This window comes from Fukomys damarensis, unplaced genomic scaffold, assembly GCF_012274545.1.
Source record: "Fukomys damarensis isolate Sample0158 unplaced genomic scaffold, DMR_v1.0_HiC HiC_scaffold_23, whole genome shotgun sequence".
In the NCBI taxonomy this organism is placed as follows: domain Eukaryota; kingdom Metazoa; phylum Chordata; class Mammalia; order Rodentia; family Bathyergidae; genus Fukomys; species Fukomys damarensis.
In genome coordinates, this window is record NW_022900935.1 from 51,276,102 (window position 1) to 51,282,564 (window position 6,463).

The window sequence follows — 6,463 nt, forward strand, 5'->3', positions numbered from 1 at the left end:
GATTCACTTTGGTCCCCCCTTCCCCGTTCCCTTTTTAGAAATGCTCACTGGCCCACAAACACATCAACAAAAATAAAAACAGACTATCTCTCTTCCTGGCGATTCCTCAAGAGTTCCCTTTTCATAGGGTTCGGAGATTGCAGTCTTACCTAGGGAACTTTTGGTTCCTCTCCTCCAAATTACAGTATTTGAGTCTTTTGCCCCTTCGAGTTTGCCGAGGATCCCACAGACAGGGCGGGAAGCTAGGGCCTTCGGATTCTTGAATTAGGATCCTTAGATTTTGTTTGTAACTGAAAAATTGTCATTTTTTTTCTCCCTTACAGCTTATACTTTTCAGGCAAGTCGTTAATATAATAAAAAGTGTAACTGAAGAGATAGTGGATTACTGGAGCAGGAGAAGGAGGGAGGTGTTGGCATGGCTAGTTGTAAATTGTGTTCTGTCTTAATCTCATTAGTGAGATTTCTTCTTTTTTTTTTTTTGAAAGTAGGGTCAATGAGGGCTGAAAAACATGTTTTTTTAAAAAAAATTTAACATTTTAAATTTTTTATCTTTATCGAAAGGAAATGTTTTCATTTTAAGATAGAAGAAACATTTGCAGAGCTGCATACTGTACCATTTTGTAACTTTCCATTTGAAATTCAGATGCCCTTTTACTTCAGGCTGATAAAATGTTTGCCCCTGATAATGTGTTTCTGGTATTGTATAGACACATTTTACTTCTCTGTTTGCCTCAGGAATTGGATGAAGTAATTGATCACTAATGAACTACAGTGCTGGTGAGATGTGTAAGGTGAGACTGCAGTTAAAAATGATTTCTCATTTTTTCTTCTTTATTTTAATCAACTCTTTAACTGGAAGGCAGAAACTTAGTAATTCGATGGGGCCATCTTTATTTTCCAAATATATCACTCAGTCAAATGGGGTGTGAGCTGGGTTGGATTTAGAAATGAAAAATATGTCAAATGCCACTCTTTTTAGTGGTGCCAACATATTCAAACACAGTAGAGCTTATCCAGAGCCAAATGTTATTTGTAGCTATCCTTGATCAGTGTCTTCTCCAGGAATATAATTTGCCTCTTCAAATTTCCTTTTGTAACTTTAACTGGATGTCTTAATTTTGTTTTGATGTCCATTGCTTGTACTACATTGAGTGTAAGTGATTGTGTAATATGGAGTTTGTGCACAGTTTATGGGGTTCTTGTGAAGTATACACTTTTTATTGGAAAGAGTTATTTTATTATTTATTTATTTTTGGTACTGGGGGTTGAACTCAGGCCCTTGCACTTGTGAGGCAGGCGGTGGAACCACTGAGCTAAATCCCTGGCTGGCAAGAGTTATTTTATTTTATTTTTTTGGTTCCGGGGATTGAACTCGGGTCCTTGTGCTTGCAAGGGGCAAGAGTTATTTTAGACAAGTTCCTCACTCCAGTTTTTAAAAAAATTTAAAAATGTTTAGGTTTTTGTAGTGCTGAGGTGTAACCCAGGACCTCTCACTTGTAATAGGCAAGTGGTGTACCACTGAGCCATATCCCCAGCTTCTTACTTTTATTTTTATTTATTATTTATTTTTGGTACCAGGGATCAAACCCGGGGCCTTTCACTTGTGAGGCAGGCGGTGGAACCACTGAGCTAAATCCCCAGTACTTAATTTTATTTTCTTAAAAGTGGAATAGTACTTTTCTCTGAAGTACAGTACTTATTTTGAAATAAAAATGATAGTATTGAGTTCTGTTGAACTTATTAGGGATGTCTAATTTGTCATTTTCTGGTCACACATAGTGTCTGAATTCTAAATATTGTTTTATTTAATCTAACTTGTAATGCTTTGGGTTTAAAGGACACTTTTTTTTTTTTGGTACCGAGGATCGAATTCAGGATCTTGCATTTGTAAGGCAGGTGGCAGAACCATTGAGCCAAGTCCCTGGCCCAAAAGGACACTATTGATAATAGTGTTAGTGAACAACTTGTTTGCTAGGGAGAGGGAGAGAAGTTTGCCAATTTTCCATTTTTCACAACCGGTTTTCTCAACTTTAGAAATATCTTATGGTTACTTTAGAAAAGTATAAGTAATTATGGTCAATTAATTGGTTATTGCATTTTCCCCCCCTTTAATATCTGGTCTTCTGGATTTTGAAATTCTTTCACAAACTTCCTATTTATTACAACATCTGTTTAAGAAGAAAAAGCTATGCTTTATTTTTCTAGATTGAGGCATGCAACTGACATTGTGTCTTTTAAAACACACAGACCAGGTATGGCAACGCACTCCTGTAATCCCAGCACTTGTCCAGTTGAGGCAGGAGGATCGCCACAAGTTCGAGGCCAGCCTGGCCTACATAGTGAGTTCAACAAGGTCAGACTAAACTTGGTAGTGAGACCCTGTCTCAAGAAACAAAAAGAAACTACACACACATATGCATACAACATTGGAGAATGAAAGTGGACATAGATCAAGATTCTTTTATAAGCACATGCGTTGCATTTTTTTGTTTGAAACTCAGCAGAGCTTACGTGTATTACATATAATTTTAAACTTGGCAGAACAAGTATCTACAAATATCAGATTCTGGATTGAGAGATATTCATGCCTTAGATCTCCCATGGAACTTTTTATCTTGTTTCTTTAAAGCCTATAGATTATTGGTCCTGGGATTTAGCTCAGTGGTACCGCCGTCTGCCTCACAAGTACAAGGTCCTGAGTTTGATCCCTGGTACCAAAAAAAACCCAAAAAACAAACAGAAAAACCTATAGATTGTTCTATGGAAAGGGATCAATGATGTACTTTTTGTCTATGGAGATGTTCATTTGTAGTTTAAATTGAATATTTAAGAAGTAATCTTGTATAATGCATATATTAACTTTAAAAAATAAAAATTATTTTTAAAACAAAAAAAAAGTAATCTTGTGTGGCTGTTTATTGATTGGCCTGAATTATGTGAAGGCAGTTTCCATTTTCACGCATATAGACAAGTGACAGTATTCACTTCAAAGTGAAGCTAGTGGTTGACTACCAAACATGTTACACAAAGTACCATATTCTAAAATGAGAAATATCATAGTATTGTAGGTTGTGCTGGAGTAGAAGTCTCTGTGTTTCAGCTGAATAAAGATATATAGCTTTTCTAGTCTGTGCTTTGGCTAGGAAGCTAGGACACTATTTTTAGGCAAGGCAGTAGTTTTTGGGAGAAAATACAGACTTGTACCTCTCTATCAGTTGATAGACTTGATTTTTATACTTGTTAGAAAGAAGTTCATTTTCTAATGGCAAACATTCAGTCTACATTGTCTTAAAGTCTATGTATGTCCATAGATTGTCCAGTTTTCACAGGAGAGGGAAATGATACCAAAAGCAACAGGAGAAACCATTCCTTCTTACAAAGGGTCCTGTGTAATTTAAAAATCGACAGCATATTTATGAAAGGCTAATAATAGTGCAGAGGGACCTAGGAGTCAGTAGACCAAATCGTTCAAATGCATCTGTGTTCTTGGTATAAGAAGTAAGGGTGGCATTAATATTGAATGGAAATTAGACCAAAATTGTGTGTTAAACTATATTTAAGATCCAAATACAAGCTCAGTACAAGAAATAAGTCTCCTTGCCTGTTTCAAAGTATAAAAGATTTGGGGCCAAGTTATCAACAATAATCACCTGAAAAGAACTACTTAAAATATTATAAGCCAGGTATCAGAGTCATTTATTTTCATAGACTTAGGTGAACATGCTTCAAATTTCTAAGTAATATTTTGATTTTTTTTTGGAGGTACCAGGGATTGAACTTGGGTCCTTGTGCTTGTGAGGCAGGCAGCAGAGCCACTGAGCTAAATCCCCGGCTATAAGTAAGATTTTGAAATATTACCTAGAAGTATATTAATGGAGATTATAGCCATACTGCTTATAATTTACCAATTCATGGATGTGTCAGGATTGCTTCTGTAGCACTGACTAGAAGAAGCATGAAATATAATGTTCTACCACTTTGAAGGTGGCTGAGATAATTTTTAGTAATCCTGACTCTGATAGAGTTCAGAGTCCTTTAAAGATTTACCTATCTGGCCTGGTACAGTGGCGCACGCCTGTAATCCCAGCACTCGGGAGACTGAGGCAGGAGGATTGCTGTGAGTTCGAGACCAGCCTGGGCTACATAATGAGTTCCAGGTCAGTCTCAGCTATATAGTGAGACCCTGCCTCAAAAAAAAAAGATTTACAGATCTAACAGACATACATGTATAATATATAAATATATATTATTACTGTACACACACACACACACACACATATAATCATTTTGTTAATTTTTCAGTATCCAAAAGGAATGGAAAATTTCCCAGCTCATGCTAATAGTCATATCAACTTGTTTATCCTTATAAATTGTACTGGGTCAGTTTCCTCTTGAGAGTGGGAAGCTGTCTAAAACCTGGGTTTATGCATTTGTCTTGTTTTTGAATTAAAAAAGCTGATTCCTCATCAGATTCTTCAAAGAATGTATGGCATAATTTTTGACTAACTCAATCTGAAGTAATGAGTATTTGTGATTTTTATTTCTCTGCCATATTTTAGGTATTCTTGGCACATCTGATTTTCCCTTTTTGTTTTCTTCTGTGGAAATTCTTGTTATGGTGGAAATATTTTTGTTACATAGCTTTCTTTTAGGAGACAGTATATTTAACTAATGTTTAAAAATTATCCTTATGCAAAAATCATGTATGCTTATGGTAAACTAATTTGAGCAGTTCTTAAAGTAAAAAATGAAAAAAGAAAGCCCTCTGTTCTTCCTCTGTCTGTAATTTTACTCTCCTTTGCTTTGAAAAACCTGTTTTCCCAGAGTATACTGGCAATAGTGAAATTAGAGTGAGAAATCAGGAGATGTGTGTTTATTGAACTTGTGCAGACTGTTCTGTTCTTACTGAGATGTTCATAGTGATACTCAAACTAGCATCAGATTAAGATAACTATAATTGAATTGTTAAACACTCAGTTCTGGTCAGCTGGTAAAGTTTTGATTTGTTGATCTAATGAAATATTTGTGAATTGAATTCATGGTAATCTCGTGGCGAGGGGAATGGTGGTAACGAGTTGCCACCTGTGGAATTTTGTGATAAGCTGCACAATATAATTACTATGGGCTTTTTATAACTCATTATCTCTTATTCTTACAACAACTAACAAGACAGTTGTTATTTATGTCTTGCAAGGGAAGAAATTTAGGCTTGAATGTGAACTTATGTAATGCCACAGACCAATAAGATAGTGGAGCTGGTATTCTTTTTGGGAAGGTTGTGCCCTGGCATCTCTAGTTAGTCTGGCTTTATTAAATTTTTGCATGAGGAAGTATAGACCTGGAGAAAGTGACTTGACCAAGGTCATACAGCTCACTAGTAGCAATATTAAAGCAAACTTTTTATCTCTGAAGGCTTATCTCAGGACTTTTGGTCCACTGCTGCTTATGCTATATTTGTTTGAATTACTGCAGGCCAGAAGACCAGACTGTGCATAGTGGACACAAATACTTCCGAACTGAGGCATTAGCCAGTGTTGTTTTCTACTCAATATTTGAAAGCTTTCTTTTCTTTCTTTCAGAAATTATAAAGAGCTCTGATGGGCTATTTGGGAAATACCCAGTGCAGTGAACTGCAGGTAAGTAAGACTTAGGAGAATGTTATAGATTTAGAAAAGGAAAACTTGATAATGCCTGAAAAAGGGACAAGAAAGACTTCATCTCATCAAAAATGTCTGGCCAGAAAAGATGAGGAGGGACAGAGTGGTTTGATATAGGGCAATAGTGAAACAGTGGTAATCTGAGGATGCAGGACTTAATTGGCTCCTTCTGGAATGGACTGGATGGTGAACATACTCTGAAGAGATTCTGCCTGCTGCTCTGTCAGACTAGGCTGAAGAAGAGTTGAGGGTAGGTTAGTCTTCCACTTCTGTTCTGAATGAGTAACTGCACAGAGGCTCAGTTTGCATGTGGTTGGAACTTGAGAGATCTTCAGCTTTTGTATCTGCATTCTGGAGTGTTAGTCACCCTGTGCTCTGACGAACTTGGTTAATTATTGAATTGTGTTATCCACTCTGTATGTTGGGTCATGAACATTTTTGAGGTCACATGAGCATTTTTAAGGATCCAAAGACCCAGAACATATATATCGATAGAAACAAAAGGTTGGACTTTGTTTCTAATGACAGCCTCCATCTGTGCTGTCAAGTCTTTCAAATTGTTTTTTTCTGAAATATCTGCTAATTAAAGATAACTTTGTCTTGAGTATTTTTAATGTTAAAGTAATTAATCTTGATCCTTTATTATAACTTGGTCTTTTAGTATTAAAATTAGAAATTGGGCCAGGTGTGGTGGCACATGCCTGTAATCCCAGCACTTGGGCTGAGGCAGGAGAATTGCTCTAAGTTCAAGGCCAGACTGGGTTAGAAGGCCTGCCTGAATTACTTAGTGAGACCCTGTCTCAAAA

The 6,463-nt window shown here is 36.5% G+C and overlaps 1 protein-coding gene across 3 annotated transcripts in view; it reads left to right on the forward strand.

Annotated features, from left to right (window-relative positions):
• Positions 1 to 681: 681 nt before the first annotated feature.
• The window catches only part of Helz (helicase with zinc finger), a 152,299-nt gene continuing 146,517 nt past the window's right edge, over positions 682 to 6,463 (forward strand). For 2 of the 3 annotated variants that reach the window (XM_010616799.3, XM_010616801.3), the window contains exons 1-2: positions 682 to 791; positions 5,580 to 5,636. The gene's annotated coding sequence lies outside the window, so the exon portion shown is untranslated. The remainder of the gene's footprint in view (positions 792 to 5,579; positions 5,637 to 6,463) is intronic. The other variant, XM_010616800.3, reaches the window with a different exon arrangement.